Here is a 20,287-nt window from a genome sequence, read left to right on the forward strand (position 1 = left end):
AAGTGGCAGAAACGAGAGAGAAGTGTATGAAATGATGCATACAGTTAAAACATGCAGTCGGTACAGCACGGCTCGTAGTGCAAAAGAACAGCCAGCAACCTACAAGTACGTCATTGGAGAAGTGCTTAATAAAGTATAAACAGAAGAAGTCCAAGGGAATGCTACGTAACCCATGTAGAAGGAGGAAGTACATTTGAATATATCAATACGGGAGAATTCAAACCAAGAGCTGAACAAAGTGAGCTGGAGAGATTCATCATACGATCCTTCTTCTGTGAAAAAGAAAAAAAAAAAAAAGGATGCACACATACCTATGCATGTGTGTGCAAGGAACATTTCTGGGAGGATAAGCCAGGCTCTACCGATGGTGGCAGCTCTAGGAAGACTTCCTTTCCATGGTATTTTTTTTAGCTCCACATAGGTTTTATACCTATTCTCACAATAAAAGAGACAGGAGTGCCAGCACTAGAACAATGTTAAGACTGAGGAAGTCACCTCACCTTTCTGTTCTTCCCTTTCCCCAACTGTAAAAGGAGGCATTTGGGATTCCCTGGTGGCTCAGTGGTTGAGAGTCCGCCTGCCGAGGCAGGGGACACGGATTCGTGCCCCGGTCCGGAGAGATCCCACATGCTGCGGAGCGGCTGGGCCCGTGAGCCATGGCCGCTGAGCCTGCGCCTCCGGAGCCTGTGCTCCGCAACGGGAGAGGCCACAACAGTGAGAGGCCCGCGCACCGCAAAAAAAAAAAAAGGAGGCATTTGAGCGAAAAGATCTCTAAATGTTCTTTTAAGCTCAGAGATTTAGAGCCTGAAATATTGGTGTTTTTGATATATTATTTTCTACTAAGATAGAAAGAGAACAGAAAAGCAACTGGGAGAAGAACAGACTACAGCATTGATTCTGGGCTACCAGCCCATTTGCTTTACTTCAAACTCCAGGCCAGGTTCCCCAAACCAAGTAAGAGCCTTATGTTTTGGTTACATTATTGACCATAGGTCACTGAGAACAGTAGCTAGTGCTGAAAAATTTTAAAACATGAACTGCTGTATATTGCCAAAGGATAATTTATTCTTTACCTTCCTCTGGTCCATCTGCCGACAAGAAAGGCTTTAGGACTGTGGCCGTCAGAGCCCGTCTTTGCTGTGGGACATCCGGCCTGAGTGCAGGATGAGGAAAGCCTCAAGCACTCTCGGGTTTGTTTTCTTCTGTTTGCATACTCAGTTGACACCGTCATAGCTGACTCAGCCCTTCTAATGACTTTGACCATGAATTCACATTGGGTTGAATTTGTATGAATAACATCATCTTTTTTTTTTTAATAAATTTATTTATTTTATTTTTGGCTGCGTTGGGTCTTCGTTGCTATGCAGGGGCTTTCTCTAGTTGCGGCGAGCGGGGTCTACGCTTTGTTGTGGTGTGCGGGCTTCTCGTTGCGGTGGCTTCTCTTGTGGCGGAGCACATGCTCTAGGTGCATGGGCTTCAGTAGTTGTGGCTCGCGGGCTCTAAACCGCAGACTCAGTAGTTGTGGTGCACGGGCTTAGTTGCTCCGCGGCATGTGGGATCTTCCCGGACCAGGGCTCGAACCCGTGTCCCCTGCATTGGCAGGCAGATTCTTAATCACTGCGCCACCAGGGAAGCCCTGCATAACATCATCTTAAAGCAGTAGGATCAGAGATATTTATTGCCTAAGGATTCAAAGTGTTGCCTGAGTCTCAAAACCTTCTTTTAAGAATTTATTTCACTCAGCAGTAGTAGGAGCTCAGGGTGCTTGAAAAGCGAGCAAGAAAGGACCGTTCCTTTTTACATCCCTCTGGAGGGGCCACTGTTGGACCCATGGCCACCATTTCTGGAGGACTGGAGTTCTGTGGGATCTGAGGCGCCCTCCTGCAGCCTGGACACTATCTGTTCTTATCACAGGAGCCCACAGTGGACTTCAAGGGGTCCATAAGCCTCCTAGGACTGTCTGTCGAACCGTGCAAGTATGCAAGGGCAACTTCCGGAAACAAAGCAAAGCAACAACAACTGCAAAATTGCCCACATTAGATTCCCCAAGGGACGCATGACCCAGAAAAGATACGCAATGTAATCAGTAGGCGTTTCTTTAGGATATAGAAAGACTGAGAGGGATATTTGGAGGCACATTCTGTGATACTATAAATCTCTAGTTCTCCAAAATTGTATTGAATTTAAATGTGCCCATGCAAGGTAGACTGTGTACGACGCTAATGATCAAATAAAGAAATTGACAATTAAAGAAAAGAAGAAACACAAAATAATACTATAACACAATCAGATAATCGATCATTATCAGTATGTTTAGCTCTAAATTATATACTCATTTTCTGAGAATTATGTAGTTCTAACTTGCTGACAGACTGTTTTAAACACTGAATTGGGGAATTCCCTGGTGGTCAGTGCTTAATAGTCTGTGCTTTCACTGTTGGGGACCCGGGTTCGATCCCTGGTTGGGGAACTAAGATCCTGTAAGCCGCGTGGCACAGCCAAAAAAAAAAAAAAAAAACCGGATGAACTGTTTTACTCTCTTTAAAAAAAAAAAAAAAGATCAGGGACCCATTTGCTGTCCACGTGGCTGAAGATGGCTCTCAGTTCAGGCATCCTCCCCCAGTGCAGGTGGTAGCCTAGGGCACCTGGGCAAGGATGGGGAAACAGACTCCGGCAGGGTGATCTAAAGGAAGAGGCTGGAGCTTAAATTCTGTCTCTCACCTACTTGCCTGTTACCTTGGCAAAGTGATTTGGAGACGCTGAGCTTCAGTTTTCTCATCTCAGAAATGGGCCCAAGCATCCCTCGCTGCTCTGGTGTAAGGTGCTAACATCCTGGGCTACAGAGACCCTGGCCTCTGAGAAGCAAGTGGGCAGCACTGACACGTCCTTGTTAGAAATGCAGAATCTCAGGCTCCACTGAGACTTACTGAGTCGGAATCTGCATTTTAACAAAGTCCCTACACAGTCTAGATTAACTGGTGTTTAAATTAGACTAAAATAAGATTTGTGGTGATGTGTCTGGAATTCAAAACGGACGAAGTTTCTAGTCCTGGTTTTCATCTCTTACATCGCACTCCTCTGACTGCTTCACCTGGAGGTGACTGTATTTCCATAAGGCATCTTTTATTTTGTTTTGGTTTTATTTTTGGTACGCGGGCCTCTCACTGTTGTGGCCTCTCCCTTTGCAGAGCACAGGCTCCGGACGCGCAGGCTCAGCGGCCATGGCTCACGGGCCCAGCCGCTCCGCGGCATGGGGGATCCTCCCGGACCGGGGCACAAACCCGTGTCCCCTGCATTGGCAGGCGGACTCTCAACCACTGCGCCACCAGGGAAGCCCCATAAGGCATCTTTTAGAGAAGGATCCGCATACAAGTTGCAGAACATGCTAGCAGCTGCAGCCTAGTCTAAACCAACCCCCACACGAGCCGACCTAGGAGGCAGAGTATCTTCACTTTGCCGTAGGTTGGAGAGAACTAGAGCGGGCAGGCAGTGTGACGGGCTGAGAAGCAGACCTCGTGAAGCCCTTCATGATCACAGACTCCTGGGACAGAGGTCACCAGAGCTACACCTTCAAGCCAAGTGTCAAATACAAACAAGCAAGCAGATAAAAGGAAAGAAATTATGAGAAATATTCCCCTCATCCCAGAAAGCAGCAATACCAGTCACAAAGCAAAAGGTTAGGAGTTTCCAGGATAAACCAGACTCCTGTAGACATTAAGATGACTGAGATTATAGAAACTCCCCCAAATCCCCAAGCTGTCCCTGGGGTCTGTGTATGTGTATGTGGGGTGTGTGTGTGTGTGTGTGTGTGTGTGTGTGTCTATGATGTGTGTGTATATGCAGGGTGTGTGGTGTGTAGGTGTGTGTGGTGTATGTATATGTGTGTGTATGCTGTGTGTATGCAGGGTGTGCATGTGTGGTGAGCGTGTATGCAGGGTGTGTGGTGTGTATGGTGTGTGTATATGTGTGTGTATGGTGTGTGTATGCAGGGTGTGTGTGTATGCGGTGTGCATGTGTGGTGTGTGTATGTGTGTATGCGGGGTGTGTGGTGCATGTGGTGTGTGTGTACAGTTTTGCACATCCTTTCTTCGGTGGAATGTTCTGAGCCTCACTTCCCAGATGACCCTGCCCCCCAAGTAGGCCCTACTCTCTGATAGGGCTGGGGAAGAATTCCAGGGTGGAGAAAATACTGATTTTGTCTCATGAAATCTCTGTTCCCCACCTTGTTGTCTTTTTTGGCCTCACTCCTAAATGCTTCAATGTGTACTTCCTAAGAACAAAAATAGTGTCTTACATAACCCAGTTATCAAACCCAGGAAATTCAACATTGATATAAATACTATTATCTAATCAACATTCCATATTCAAAATTTATCAATTGTCCAGTAATGTTCTCGGTAGCAATTTTTTCCCAGTTGGGCTTTGCTCCACAATATTCTGTTGCATTTAGTTGTCATGTCTCCTTACAATGAAACAGGTCCTCAGCCTTTCTTTGTGTTTCTTGATGTTTGGAGGATACAGGCCAATTCTTTCATAGAATTGGATTTCTGATGTTTCCTCAATGTTAGATTCAGGTGATGCCTTTTTGGAAGGAAAACCACAATAGTGACCTTGTGTCCTTCTCAGAACACATGAGGTCAGTTTATTCCACTAGTGGTGATGTTAGTTTTGATCGCTTAGTTAAAGTGCTGTCTGCCAGGTTCCCCCCCGGGCCCCCCCGCCAACCATAAGGTTACTACTTTCCTCTTTGGAATTAGCATGTTATTTGGGAGGAAGTATCTTGAGACTATACAAAGACCATTTCCTCCTTAAATTTTTCCCCACTAGTTTTAACATCCGTTGATGGTTTTCTAACTCCGTTGTTCCTTCTGTATTTATTAGTTGGCGTTCTACTCTGCGGAAGAACTTTTACTTCTCTTCCATTTATGCATTCACAGATTTATGTATATCAGTGTGGACTTATGGAGAAACCCGTCCCCCTTTGATCTTGAGCCTTCTGTGGTCTCTTCCATCCAGAATCTCTGAAAACCAGCCTGAGCATCCAGAGCTGGGAGCTGCCTGGGGTGGTGGCACCGGAGGTGGTTGCGCAGGAAGTCTTCACAGCCCCAGGGGGTTCGTAATCTTGGTTCCAAACCAAGGTCTCTATTTAACCTGGAAGTTTGGCTTTCTTCACTTTTACTCGCAGGTTGACGCTGAAACCCCTTCTCTGAGAGCAGAAACCCAGATAGAACACAGCCATGCTCTCTTCTCCTCTTCCATTCAGGCTCCCTTCTCTCCCCTCCAGTGTGTCTGTTCCAAAGCAGTAGTAAATGTCTCAGCCTAAGGACTGGAAAAGGCCCCAAGGTGTCTAAAAGTTTACCTTCCCATTAGAGACCAGAAAACGCAATGGGTAGGCCCTAGTGACCCTTTATGCCTCCTGTTTCTCCAAAGTAAACGAGTTTCTATCCATTTTGTGATAGCATCTGAAATTCCTTTAACACTCTTTATTTAGGAACTTTAATTGATGGCAAGGGCGTAAGACTGCCAGCCGTAGGTGGTGCCCCATCCACATTACTAAGAAACTGTTTTTAAAATTTTAGCAGAGTTTAGTGAGGGATTGGGGTAGCTTGGTTGCCAAAGTCTCAGTATTTACAATTTGCTTCACGGACTTGCTTTATTCGATTTTGTTTTAGTTAAGTTAAGGAATAAAAAAGCAAATTTCTTAATTGGTTAAGTGGCTTGCTAGTAACAAGATTGTATAGGAGTTTTTTTCTTTTTATTTTGTATTGGAGTATAGTTGATTAACAGTATAGTATAGTTGTGTTAGTTTCAGGTGTACAACAGAGTGATTCAGTTATACATATACGTGTATCTGTTTTTTTTTTCAAACTCTTTTCCCATTTAGGTTGTTACAGAATATTGAGCAGAGTTCCCTGCGTCACAGAGTAGGTCCTTCTTGGTTATCCATTTTAAATATAGGATGAGTACATGTCAATCCGAAACTCCCTCACCCTTACCCCCTGGTAACCGTAAGTTTGTTCTCTCAGTCTGTGAGTCTGTTTCTGTTTCGTAAATAAGTTCATTTGCATCAGTTTTTTTTTAGATTCTGTTTATAAGTGATATCATATGATATTTGTCTTTCTCTGTCTGACTTACTTCACTCAGTATGACAATCTCTAGGTCCATCCATGTTGCTGCAAATGGCATTATTTCTTTCTTTTTTATGGCTGAGTAATATTCCATTGTGTATATGTACCACATCTTCTTTATCCATTCCTCTGTCGATGGACATTTAGGCTGTTGCCATGTCTTGGTGATTGTAAACAGTGCTGCAATGAACATTGGGGTGTATGTATCCTTTCAGACCATGTTTTTCTCTGGATATATGCCCAGGAGTGGGATTGCTGGATCATATGGTAGGTGGGATGTAAATTGGTGCAGCCACTGTGGAGAACAGTATGGAGGTTCCTTAAAAAAGTAAAATTAGAGCTACCATTAGGAGTCTTCTTTCTGACTGTATGGAAGTATCCATCAGATATACAAAGTCAGAGAAACAAATGATAAAACAGATTAACCTATCTTTTTCCTCCCTCAATCTGCCAGTGCGACAATAAGCCTTTGGCGGTATCCTATACTGACCTGGTATGCCGGCTAAACTAATTGTGACTATCCTTTGGTCCCAGCTGGAGGACAGTAGCCTCACTTCGTTGTACTGCCTTCATTCCCTTTCAAATAGCTGTAGAGATTACTCTATTTCTCACTGTCGCCAGCTGGATGCCAGTAGTTGCTGTAGGGCTGGGGAACTATGCCAAAGGGAACTCATTCATGTGTGTGACATTTACGTTAACTGAGTGGGCTTTCAGATCGGTCATCTAAACCTTTAATGTTATTTATAAGCTACAGTATTAAACTCGTCCACACAACCCACATGAAAAAAATATATATCAGAAAAAGAGGTTTTCTTAAGTTGGTCTTCCTTCATGCAAATATGTTCAGAGGGTAAGAGCCCATGTTTAATTCTTCTTTTTCTTTGCATAAGATTTTTCTTTTTCTTTGCATAAGATTCACTGAGGTGTCCAGTCTTCCTGTTCTCTGTGTTAAGTTAGAAATTTAACTGCTTAAGTTGTCATTAAAAAGAAAGTGGACAAAGTTTCCAGATATTTATGAGTCAGCAAATGAACAAACTAGAATTTATAAAGAAACGCATCATTACATTTTTCACAATAGCTTTCATCTAGCTGTAAACGCAGTCCATGCGTACAGTGGAAATTTTGAAAAAAAAAAGATAATAAATAAGAGATAAATAAAAAGAGATAAATAATAAATAAGAGTTAAAAACGATATTTAATATTCACTCTTGACTTCACTAGCTAGTGTTATAGCTCCTCAACATTTTGGAGTGTTTCTTCCAAATCTTTTTCTATGCAAATATAATACATATATGCTTTAAAATGGTCAAATTCATATTTTGTATGTGTAGTTTTTCAACCTGCTTTTTGCATTTAACGTTTTATTGTGGTTATTTCTCACACTGTGATTTGTATTAGTTTTAATGGCTGCCCAATTACTTTTTAAAAGTCTTCCCCGCGGTTTGGGACTTAGAGACTGCTCTGACGTCATGCTACTAAGGCAAATATACTTCTCTAGACATCTGTGCATGTAACTCTTAGTTTGCATTTTTGGTTATTTCCTTGGCAGCATCCATGCTCTCTTGGGGCTAAAGCAGAAACCAAGCCCAGGCTCCCCGTCCTAGGAAAGAATTGATCCATTTCAGCCCTGTTAAATTCCTCATGATCCTTTTCTGCTAAAGGAAAGACAAGTCATGTTCACATCCCTCTTTACCCACAACCTGTCCTCACAAAAACAACATTACCAAAGTGGACCATGGTGCTTGGCCCAAAACATATTTTTCTTTCTTTGGGCGTGGAAGATAAGCCAAGATGGCAACTTGCCCAAAAGTGATCCAAGAACCTTTTGTAGGGAAAGTTTTGTTCGATAGGACCTGAGAGGATGTTTTAAAATAAAAGTTTTATTAAGGCGAAATGTGTTCCTGGGTTAGAAAGATAAGGTTTCTTCTCACATGCCTGGACTAGCTCCTTCCAACATGTTTGCTAGTTCTCCTGTAGACACACAACTTCAGTGACCTGAGAAAGACTTTACACCCTGAAAAGAAAGATAAAGGAAACTCAAGAACATGAACTCCTTTATCACAGAGATGCACAGAGATGCTCACACCATTCTTCATTGTCAACTGTAGAACCCTTTGTTCCTCTTTCAAAAGTGTCTTTGTGTTTCTTGGAATGAGCTGGCTCTCTCTCTCCCAGCTGTCGGAAATGCAAGAGAACTTCATGGAAAGCAAGAGTGTATATTGTTCCCGAAAAGGTTAGAGGTGAGCTCCCGTCACATGGTCACTGTCACCATCTGCTCTCGCCGCAGACATTTTTGCAGTGATGGGACCACAAGTGTTTCTCTTACAGGTATTGAAGTTCCTGTTCCCAGAAAAGCAGGGCCTGGCAACTTGGGAGGCCCTTTCCTCTTGTGGCTCTGCCCTGACTGATTTACTATGTGACTTTGAAAACGTTTTATGAGGGCTTGTTCTGGAAAAGATGATGACAGCTTATAAAGATACAAATACCATAATAAGTAAACATAAGTTATAAAGGATAAGAAAAACCAAGAAGCAAAGGAAAACAGGGATAGATACTAATAATGAGCTGGAGATTAGGTTAATATGCAAATATGTACTGTTGTACATTTAATAACTTTTTACTGAGTGTCTAGTATTTGCCAGGAACTCTGAAACACATTTTTCAAACTTAGTTGCAACACGTTAATGGTCCATGAAATCATTTAAGTGAGTAACCACCGTTTTTAACGGAATGGGATGTGAAGGGCTAGAATCGAATACAATAGAAAATATCAGAGGGCATTGCACAAAGGAAGGATATTATTTACAAAAATATAACTGTACGCTGGGTCATGATACAAAGTGTATTTCTTACTGTAGCCGTAGTAAAAAGAAAATTTGAAAACCACTGACGTGGGTATGCACAAATTTAGGGCTGAGTTTTCTAGAAGCCAATGGGAACAGGGAAACGTTATACCATTTTTGCTGCTCATTTCCTACAAGTATGCAGAAGGAAAAAATAATTTTTGCTATCCTTCACAAAGAGAAAAAATGAATGACATACTAAATAACCTCCTTACAGAAAACCCTGGTAATTTAAGGCTATTTCTTTCAGCCTCCCCTCTTCCTCCCCCCCACATAAATAACAGCATCACTCTCTACAAGGTGTCTGAAATTTACCCTGATGTGTACTTTAGGTCCTATCACGCTCCTTACCGTGTATGTCAATGTTCTTATGAATGCTAAGTAGGAAACGGGTGATATTTCTTAAAGTTTTGTAAACGAAGTTATTTTTTGAAGCAAAATGTAGATACATTCCATTAAAACATACAGTAAAATGCATACATCGGTTGTAGTAAAAATGATGGTTACTTACTAAGGTGGTTCCAGGGACCATTAATGTGTTGCAACTAAGTATATAAGTCATTAGCATACAGCTTGATACATTTTCACAAAATATAAACACCCATGTAACCACCATTTAGATCATGAAATGGAACAATTGACAGGAAGGAGAAACTCTCCAGCTTCCCCCCTTCAGTCTCTATTCCAAAAGACTGAACTTTCCTGAGTTCTAAAACTACAGATTAATTTTGCTTTGTTTCAAACTTTACGTCAAGGGCTCATGTAGAATATATTCCTGTGTCTGACTTACTTTGCTCAATATTATGTTTGTGAGACATTCCATCAGTTGTGATTTATATATTTCATTGTGGGCATATATCCGTTGGTGAATAGTTTGTTTTCAGCTTTGGCTATGATGAGAAGTGCAGCTATGGACATTTTTGTACAGGTCTTTTGGTGAACATGTGTACACATTTCTGTTGAGTTTGAGGATGAAATTGCTGGTATATATATATATATATATATAAATTCAGCATGAAGAGATATTATAGTGTCTCACGGCATGATCATACATGTGCATCCTTGGGCCTGGTGAAAATCTACCTGGAGATTCACCAGCGTTTCAGTAACTAGTACAAGCATACACGTGTCCTTTTCAATTCCTTTGTCTTATTTTTATTTTGGAAAATTTGGAAAATATAGGTAAGTATACAGAATAAAATTTAAATCACGATAACGCAGCCACCCAAAGATGACCACTTTCAGCAATTAATTGTATACCCTTTGAGCCCTTTGCCATTATAGATAACACTACGTGAACATCTTTTTCCCTGAGGCTTTGTATATATATATATCCATAATCATTTATTTAAGATAAATTCTGGGAAGAAGAAATGCTGAATAAAGGACGTGGGAAACCTCAGGCTTTGATACACTCACTAATGTTTTACTAGTTGGATGAGTAGGGGTGTGGGGAAGGGCACACAGAAAGCAGATGAATGTCAAAGAAGCCACAGGTAAGAAAGAATATACTAGCACCAGAGGACTGGCAAGAAAGCCTCCAAAGATTCTCTGCTATGAGGATTCTGTAGTACCTGTTCATTTTTTTTTTTTCTTTAGAAAGAGGAAATAGTTTTTAATTCTTTAAGAAATAGCTTTCTTTTGGTAGGTACCACTGAATTTGGAGCTATATAGCCTTTTACTGTTTGTTTTTAGTTATCTGTGTTGCTCCAATTCCAATTGTGTGCACTCGGTCAAAAGAATCATTGCAAAGTTCTCTCTGGTCTGTAATCAGACGAACAGCCTCAACGCCCGATTCTGCTGTTGCTCCGTCGTGGGTAGTGGTTTCCCTGCCGTGCTTTGTTTGCAGATCCCCCGGAGGTGGTTCTCCAGAGGGATGAATGGCACCTTTGTTCAAAGGGGCCAGGAGAGAGAATCATCTAATTCTACCAAAGACAGGAGACAGTAAAGCGATCCTGCGTTTCCATTGCTCTTGGAAAAAGAACAGTAAATGACAGCAAAATTGAATAACGAGATACTTGCGCGGTATAAATGACCCAGCGGGAGAGATGTGATGAGAAGGAGGGTGAGGATTTGATCTCTGCCTTTCAGTTTTCAGTCATTGTCAACCACGAAGTACAAAAATTGGCTCAGCAAAACTTAGTTTCATCCAGGATACTAGACGGAGAGCCAAGGGATTTTTTTTGTCTGCTAAGTTGCCCAGGATTAATTTTTTGTGGATATGTTTACATTGGTGAATAAAGTCAGAGCACTTTATTTTGCTACGGTTGTGCTTTTCAAACTGTGGGTTGGGTCCTATTCGTGGGTAATGAAATCAATTTCACAGGTTATTACTAACTTTTCTTTAATGAAATAGTATATAAAAAAGAATAGAATAGCATAGTGTTGAATGGAATAGAAAATATCCAAGTACATCACATAAGCAAGAATACTATCTTATGGGACTTACATTTTAGTTAGCTATACATACACACATCTAAATATATGGGCATGTGTTATAGATTAAAACAAACTTCTCGTTATGGGTCATGGTCAAATAATGACTGCTAGGAATTTTTTACATTAGAGATTTTTTTTCTTCTCTTTTTTCTGGGAATATTTTTGTATATACACAATTTTCCAAAAGTTGTTTCTTTGGAATTGAACAGATCAAACTTTGGGGTTTGGGGTTGAGGGGACCAGGAAACATCTTCGTGTTAATATAGACAACAGTTACCTTCTTGTTGATCCAAAGTACAAGTAGAAAAAACCTGGCTTATCTGAATCTGTCTTTATTATGGTCCTATATAGAAGGCAACTCTAATAATGACACCTCTTTTCCAATGTCAGATGGAAAACACCCAAGGTTAGAAAACTGTCATGGTGGCATTCAAATACCAACCCAAGGGTCAACATATTAATACTCTGAGAAAAGGATGGCTCATGGTAACACGATATACCTACTTGCCGGTGATTGGAGTTAAGACTTTACCAAACAGTGAAGTCCCTAGTAGCTGATTATGATGACATGTGCTGATTTTAAACATTTACTATGATCATTCAATAATAGAGTAAATTTTCATGTATGCAAAACTTTTCCCCCTAATTCAGCTTCATTCAGATCTGTATTTAATTGCTTTGAGTTAACATTAAGCGGACTCACAAACTTGGGTAAGATCTAGCAGGTGGCCCAATTGTATGTAAGTTTCCCATGTGTGGGAAATACGCATTTAAGTATGTGTATACAGATCATATGAGTATATAATACCTTATGCTAAGTGATCCATTCACTGGTACTTCATCCTTATGAAACCAAAGAGCGGTCAATACAATAAATAAAAACAGTCACTCTAGAAAGCAGTCACTCTAGTGGCTGCTTGAGGAGCTGTTTCAGAGGGGTTTGGAGATTGGGTTTGGACTCAGCAGTAAGGAAAGATTGCGTTTGATTAGTAATATCTGTGATGACATGGAAAGGGGACAGTGGTGATATACGTGCCATGTGTTTATCTTGGAACTTTTCAATTGAGTGACTCTTTACGGTATCTTGGAAACATGAGTTGCTTCCTCCATTTCATAGGGGAAAGAAAGGAATAGCAGATGGAGGTGGCCCAGAATTAAACCTTTCGTTTATTTTTTTCTGTACCCTTTTTTAAAAATCGAGGTATAGTTGATCTGCAATATTATATCAGTTTCAGGTGTACAACACAGTGATTCAATATTTGTATACATTGTACTTCATTTACAGAATTAAAGCTTTTAGTATCTCTTGATCTTGTTTCATTTCTGTTCATATTTATCTAGATTATTTTAGATAGTGTCTTACAGATGTTCGTGTCTGTTTACCCCTTTCCATTCCCATTGCCACGGTTACATTTTTGATCCTCATTATAATAGTTAGTAGAGGAGCGCTCTAGATGACTGTCCTGCTTCTAGTGTTCACAGTGTTGGATGGGGTCAAGCGTCACGGGCTCCACTGAAAACCATGTGAAAGCTCTGTCCCATCTCTCAGAAAACTGAACACTTGCACAGACTCCTGCCAATGTGTTCAGGAGGGTCGTGAGGTCTACGCTTAATTACAGATGCCTAGTCTGGTTCTCTCCCTCCCATCTACCCCTCACGTGTTTATCAGAGTAATGTTTCTAACACACACTTTGGATCGTATTACTGTCTTCTCAGAACCGATTCATTTCCCGTTGCCTTCAGGACAGAAAGAAGTCCAATCTGCTTAGATGGGTCTCCAAACTCTTTTTTTTTTACCAAAATATATTTGGCGTATTACATTGTGGAATGTCTATAACATGTTACACTGGCACATTTATATATAGTAAGATAATTGCCATTGTAGGGACAATGAGCACCTCTGTTATGTCACATAGTTTTCTTTTCAGGGGCCCCAACTCTTTCAAGCTCTCACCTTTGTAGCCTCCTTGCCCCCCTCTTCTCCCCTGCACCTTCCTCCCAAATACACAACCTCTAAACCTAACCAGAACACTTGGTCTTTCCCTCCATGGTTCCTGCACTTTGCTCGCACGGGTGCTGCTACCTGAATATCCTTTCCCACCTATTCAGGCCCTTTCTAACCTTCAAGCCCAGTGTCTGTTCTCACTCTCCGTTATTTCTGCGGACAGAGCTCTCAGCGCCGATGAGTGCCTTGTGGTGTCCTGCCCGTCATGGTGAGGTGTGTGCCTTTTTGCCCTCAGATCCCTTGCTTGCCCTTCCCTGGTGTGACTGACCTGACGGGGGAGATAAGAAGGATAACAAGCCTAGGGAATTGTGGGTTTTTTTGCTAGACTTTATGTGTTTACTCTCTTTATATTATATAATAACCTGCAAGAAAGTAACTGAGAAGGCTGGCTAGCAAAGGCAAATGAAAGGTGGAAGGCATATGAGATGCAAATTATTGGAGTTTGAAGTTACAAGTCAAAAAACCCCCAAAAAACCCCCCAAAACAGGGCTGTCCAGGTTCCTGAGTCTGGGGTCAGCCTTGGAAGGCCCTGAGGGAAGAGGGAAGCCACGTGTTCCTTTCTCACACTCAGACCATCTCTCTGATGGCAGATCGTCTCCTCTGGGGCTTCAGCTCCTACTAGGGAGGGCTTCTGAGCTGTCAGCTTCTGCGGGGTGGCCCTGTCCCCTGGGCTCCAGCACCGACACTTCTATGCTTTGTTCCTGTTGCTCAGGGACTTTCTGCAATGACTGAGTTCCTGGAGGGCTGCTGCCTCCCCTTTGCCTTCACGTCTTTCCTTCTGTGTGATCAGTTCCCTGCATTATAGCCCTTCTGTTGAAATCCTTACGCTACTTTATATTTTCCTAGTTGAACCTTGACTGAAACAGCTGGCATTTGGTGGATAGTTGATGAGTCTGATTGCCTAAATTTTAAACTATCTTCTATGGGGACATCTGTTTTTTGAGAGAGCCAGGGGTAGGTCCTATATCGGTTATATCTAGTACACAACAACATTTTGTACAGTTACCTGGGAAAGTAACCCATTACCTCAAAACTCAATGGTTTGAAACACTTGGCATTCATAGGTTCACGAGTCTGAGGGTTGGCTACTGGCTGGTCCTTTGAGTTCCGGCTGGGCCCACTCGTGCATCTGTGGTCAGCTGGGTGGTTCTGTGTATCTTGCCTGGGTGCTGTCCTATGTGTGGGGCTTGGCTGCTCTAGGCTGATCTAGGATGGCCTCGGCTGAGGCGTGAGTCAACACCACTCTGTGTTTCTCAGCCATGACAGGCTAGCCCAGGCATGTTCTCATGGCAGTTACAGAGGAGCAAAGCAAACACATAAACATAACAAGAACTTTTTCAAACCTCTAGATGGAACATACTTGCTAACATTCCATTGGCCAAAGCAAGTCACCTGAGCAAAGCCAAAATCAAAGGGGGCAGGCATATCGGCTGAACCTCTTTAGTAAGAGGAACTGCAAAGTTACGTGACAAAGGGTAGGGACAGGGAGGGCTGAAGATGTGACCGTGAACGCAGCGCAGTCAGTCTATATCAGGCTCCACAGGTTTGATGAGAGAGCCGAGACCAAAGAAGTAGAGAGATAGACGACATTAATGTATCGCCATAATAGTAACCCCTTTTAAATGAAAACTTTGCAATAAAATACACATTGTGTATTCGCTATCTTGTTTTGTAGAGTTCATTTGTACATAGTTACAGACTGAAGAACATAGACCAAGTAAAGAGCCATTTATAACTAACATATTAATAAACCAAGCTAAAGGGACTTTATTTATCCTTTAACCTTCAATTTGCATTAATTGGGAGCAGTCGTGGGAAATGGGGCCAACCTTACCTTAGGTCACATGGCTTAACAAAATGAACTGTTTCATGCCCAGAAATAAATGCCTTCCAAATATAAATATGAATCAGTTACAAAACAGAATATTTTGAGTACAAAATAACCACACTGTTAATATATTTATGTCCCAATTAAAAATGTGTAGGGAACACACATTCTGGGCTAAAGTTGTCCCAGGGAGTGATGCTCATTTTTGCTTTGAATCTTGTGTAAACAAACAGGGCAGCCTCCTTTGAGCCATGAGCAAATCCACAGCTCCCTATTTTCTAAAGAGAAGAAGAATTAAAAATGGGAATGTTTAAGCTGGGAAAGGTCTGGGGCTTGCCCTTGCGGCTTTAAATTTCATTCCTTCCTCCATGACTAGGAAATCACTTTGAGTTTGTCTTCTTGGAGAACTCTAATTTGGTTTGTTCTTGGTTTGAGCCACACCATGAAAGAGATGCTGGCTGTCTGTCTGTATTATAGCAAAACTTGGAAACCACTTCAGTGGCACTGTTTTCCAGTTGTCTTCTCTGCTGTTTTAATCTTTACACCTGAGCGTGTTCTCAGTAATTCACAATGAAGCCCATGATATCCTACTGCCTGAGCGAGAATCCCAGTTAGCCTTTTCTCACTGGCTTTGGGCATAATTTTAAATCTTTCTCCGACTCTGAACAGTGGGGTTTCCTCATCTGAACAGTGGGGTTATTAATAATACCTACCTCATCTGATCATTGTGAGGATTAAATTAAGTGAAATTAGGTGAGAGAATTAGCATAACCCAACCCACAAAATGTGCTTAAGAAGTGGTATATATGAAACTGCTTATTGTTACTAATTATTATGTGAGAATGTTTAGGTTGTTGTCGCTGAGTCAGATTCATGTATATTCTTCAAAGTATGCATCAGAATTATACCTTCAAAAAATAAGTTGAGGTTCAATATTGTTTACATATAAGGCACTGTTTGTTTTTAGGTAGTGTCAAGGGTAGCGGTGCATGTCTATTCACATTTAAAACCACAACATTTACAAACACAAGCTTCTTTCTGGCTTGTCAATTTAGTCTTTGAGAACGCTTTTAGAAAATGCTTCTTTTTTTTTTTTTTTTTTTTTTTTGTGGTACGCGGGCCTCTCACTGTTGTGGTCTCTCCCGTTGCGGAGCACAGGCTCCGGACGCGCAGGCTCAGCGGCCATGGCTCACGGGCCCAGCCGCTCCACAGCACGTGGGATCTTCCCAGACCGGGGCATGAACCCGTGTCCCCTGCATCGGCAGGCGGACTCTCAACCACTGCACCACCAGGGAAGCCCGTTTTTTGTTCTTTTTTTCATTGAAGTATAGTTGATTTACTATGTTGTGTTAGTTTCTGGTGTACAGCAAAGTGATTCAGTTATATTTTTTCATATTTTTTTCATTATAGGTTATTACAAGATATTGAATATAGTTCCCTGTGCTATACATTAGGACCTTGTTGTTTATTTGTATATAGTAGTGTGTATCTGTTAATCCCAAACTCTTAATTTATCCCCCCCCCTCCCCACCCTTCCCCCTTTGGTAACGGTAAGTTTGTTTTCTATGTTTCTACGTCTGTGAGTCTGTTTTGTACCTATGCTCCTTAAATATATTGGTTTTCAGCCTTAAAATATTAAAGCTTCCAACGTTCTTGCAAACACTACAGTGATACTGACAACTTGGGATTTCACTATTTACGACAAAAGCAAGAGGAGAGAGACTTTGAAGGAAACAAATACAACCTCAAAGTCTTCCTTAATGTTGTCTGAAAAGGGAGGAAAATTAATAATAAGCAGATCAATTTTTAACACATATGTTTTACCTTTCAATACGCTGACTGTCCACTCTGCATGGAACCATAGTAGAGAAGACAGAGCAGCATCTCGAGAAGCTCAGAGTGGAGTTGCAGAGAAAATTTGCACATGCACACCTACATATGCGCACACACACACGTAACCAGCACACAGTTTAATGGCATGACAGGTGCTTTCGTGGTGTTAGGTGGAAAGGCGGTGACTGAGTTGAGACTTACTGCAGTCAGCACGGTCAGTTCCCACACGTGATGTTGAGAGTCCAAGTGTGGAACGGTAGATACACATATGTAGGTTCATATCATATAGGTGGATGAAAAACACACAAGCACTGTTCATTGTCCTGGATACTCATCTTGTATGTAAATGTTTTAAAAAAATGTACTGGCAAGATACAAATTCATGGTCTGGCCTTGGAATGGGTTGTCAAGGAGATTATACCTATGCTCTATTTTATTTAAAAAAGAAAAAGAAAAGAGGGGCTTCCCTGGTGGCGCAGTGGTTAAGAATCCGCCTGCCAATGCAGGGGGCACGGGTTCGAGGCCTGGTCCGAGAAGACCCCACAGGCCACGGAGCAACTAAGCCCATGCGCCACAACTACTGAGCCTGTGCTCTAGAGCCCGTGAGCCACAACTACTGAAGCCTGTGTGCCACAACTACTGAAGCCTGCGCGCCTAGAGCCTGTGCTCTGCAACAAGAGAAGCCACCACGATGAGAAGCCTGCGCCCCGCAACAAAGAGTAGCCCCCGCTCACTGCAACTAGAGAAAGCCCGCGTGCAGCAGCGAAGACCCAGTGCAGCCAAAAATTAAATAAATGAATAAATAAATTTATAAAAAAAAAAAGAGCAGATGGGACAAAATGTTGTCAGTGGTCCATTCTGGGCAGAGGGGACCCAGACATTTGTCCTGCCGACCTGTGCTTCCCTATGATCTCTAAGTTTCCCACACGAACAACTACAACTGTGGGCCCACAGCCATGGAAAAAGCAGCCCCTCGCTTGCTGGGCAGACAGACACTTGGAGACGTCGTCTGCCGCAGGAACAGATGCCCTGGTTTCTCCTTCATCTGTTTACACCTGGGGGAAGAGTCCCCAACATCACCGCACTTGACACCATCTAGACAGCTCCGTAGCTTCCTCTCGGGTCCCCCATCCTGACGTCTCACAGGGGCACAGCCCCGGCTGAGATTTGCTGGGACCTATCCTGGGAACCATCCTCTGACACCCAGCTGGACCCTTTTTAGCACAAAAGTTCTAAATTGTTAGATGCACATTTGCCTTTTAGTCCTCTTCCGAGGCTGGGAATCCAAAACCCCGGAGTCCTGTGCAGAAAAGTAGGTTCTTGGGATCCACAAACATTGTCTCATGCCTATAATGTGTTATTACAATCCTTGTGTTAAAGTCCCTTTCTCTGAAACCAGCTCCCCTTTGGAATGAGATTTTATCTAAGTCTGTTTGCATGTATTCAAAATCAGAGACAGCTCTGAAACCAGACCCCATTTAAACATAGAAAGAAGAGCAGTGGTGAATTAAGCAAATGTTGGGGGAGTTTAAAAAAAAAAAACACACACATCTATTTATCTTCTTGTGTTTCCTTTTTTCCAGATCTGCGTTTTCCCTCCCATTGGCCGTCCTGCGTGGGTACCAAGTTCCACATGGGATTTCATGGATTGTCAGGTCAGATGTTGGGCTTGACTTGGCTGTTTGCAGATTCGTGATTTTATGATTGCCACTTTTCAGCATTATGGGAAGGGTCTTCTGGTTTATGGCATTGCTGCGGTTGTTATTTAAGACGGTTTTGAACTCTGTAGGTGTTCAGGAGGAATATACAGCATTCGATGGGTTGAAAACAAACATAATGGAGAGAAGGACGCTTCAAATTCATTTGGGGGGAAAAGGAGTAATAATTGGACAGAGAGAGAAAGGAGCCCATTTTTCATCTGTTATGTGGAAAAATGCTTGATGGAGGACCACAGTCCTCTCCGATCTCTCTTTTCCTTGAGCGCTAAAGAAAGCAAAAGGATCAGCTCACCCTTGGTCAGAGCAAGTCAGGTAGGGCATGTGCACCTGTGCAGGGAAGACCCCCTTCCATTACTGACAAGCCCACACAACTTCCCTCCAGTCCCCAGATGTTTGGAAATATCAGGCAGCCTGTTCAGTTTGGAACACTAGGATGTCATTTGGAGCCCAGTTTGTTTACATTATTATAACAACAGTTGCAGTTTGTCTCTGCAGTTAGGGTTGTGTCAGCACTTTCCTTTCTGTGTTTATTATTTTTAGCAGTTTAAAAGCTAACCAGGAAAAATGGCTTTCTGGCGGCGAGGTGACATTCCGGCTGGGCCAGGGTCTGTGGCGTCTATAGATGCACTGGCTGGCTGTGGAGTCGGGCCTTTTGAATGCTGCCTTTGTGCTTCCATCGCCAGGGCCTCTGGCCTATTGTCCAGCCGCCTCAGTTGAGGTGGCACTATCTGATTGTAACCGGTACTAATATTACAGTGTTCGGTGCCCAGACCCTCCCCAGGGGCCCCAGTCTGGCGGCCTCTGTCTCCCAGCTCTCTCTCCAGGGGACCAATCCCAGCTCTCATATCAGAAACGCTATTTGTAATTTATAGAAGGTTCCAGGGAAAAGGATCGGTGAGGATCGGCTAGCCCTGCAGTTCTCTAACTTTTTTATTTTTTTATTTTTTTACAAAGAACCCTTTACCCAAATGCAATCTTCCAGTGAGACGCAATTTTTAAGACCTGGAAAAGTACAGCTGTTCTCTTTGAAGGAGAGAACCCCAGTTTTCAGCCTCCACTCCACCCACCCCCAATCAAGGTAGCTTCTCAGGTCCCCTCCCCCAACCAAGAAACCTACGACTCCTCAGAATACTTGCACACTGTTTTCACAGGGCGAGCCCCTCAATTTACAGAGAAGGAAACTAAGAGGTGATTTTATAGATGCTTAAAACATGAGACATTAGGCACTAAAAAAGTACACTGCATTCATCCATTTTTATTTAGTTCTAAAAAAGGCACAGCTAATCTACCGTAATAGCAATCAAAATAGTGGTTACTCTGGGGAGAGACCAGATTGACTGGGCAGGGGACACAGGGAATTTTTCTGGGGTGATGCAAATGTATGTCTTAGAAGTGTGGGTTACATGGCATTTGTCATAACTCGTCTCCTTTTTGCTATACATAAATTATACCTCTGTTAAAAAATAAAAAGAAGGAAAATAAAGCAAAAAAAA

General features: G+C 42.3%; 1 protein-coding gene across 5 annotated transcripts in view; it reads left to right on the forward strand.

The window, feature by feature from the left end:
- Positions 1–20,287, forward strand: part of THRB (thyroid hormone receptor beta) — a 396,926-nt gene that overhangs the window by 149,630 nt on the left and 227,009 nt on the right. For all 5 annotated transcript variants that reach the window (XM_032630404.1, XM_032630405.1, XM_032630402.1 and 2 more), the window contains one exon: positions 18,660–18,731. The gene's annotated coding sequence lies outside the window, so the exon portion shown is untranslated. The remainder of the gene's footprint in view (positions 1–18,659; positions 18,732–20,287) is intronic.

This window comes from Phocoena sinus, chromosome 4 (assembly GCF_008692025.1).
Source record: "Phocoena sinus isolate mPhoSin1 chromosome 4, mPhoSin1.pri, whole genome shotgun sequence".
Classification (NCBI taxonomy): domain Eukaryota; kingdom Metazoa; phylum Chordata; class Mammalia; order Artiodactyla; family Phocoenidae; genus Phocoena; species Phocoena sinus.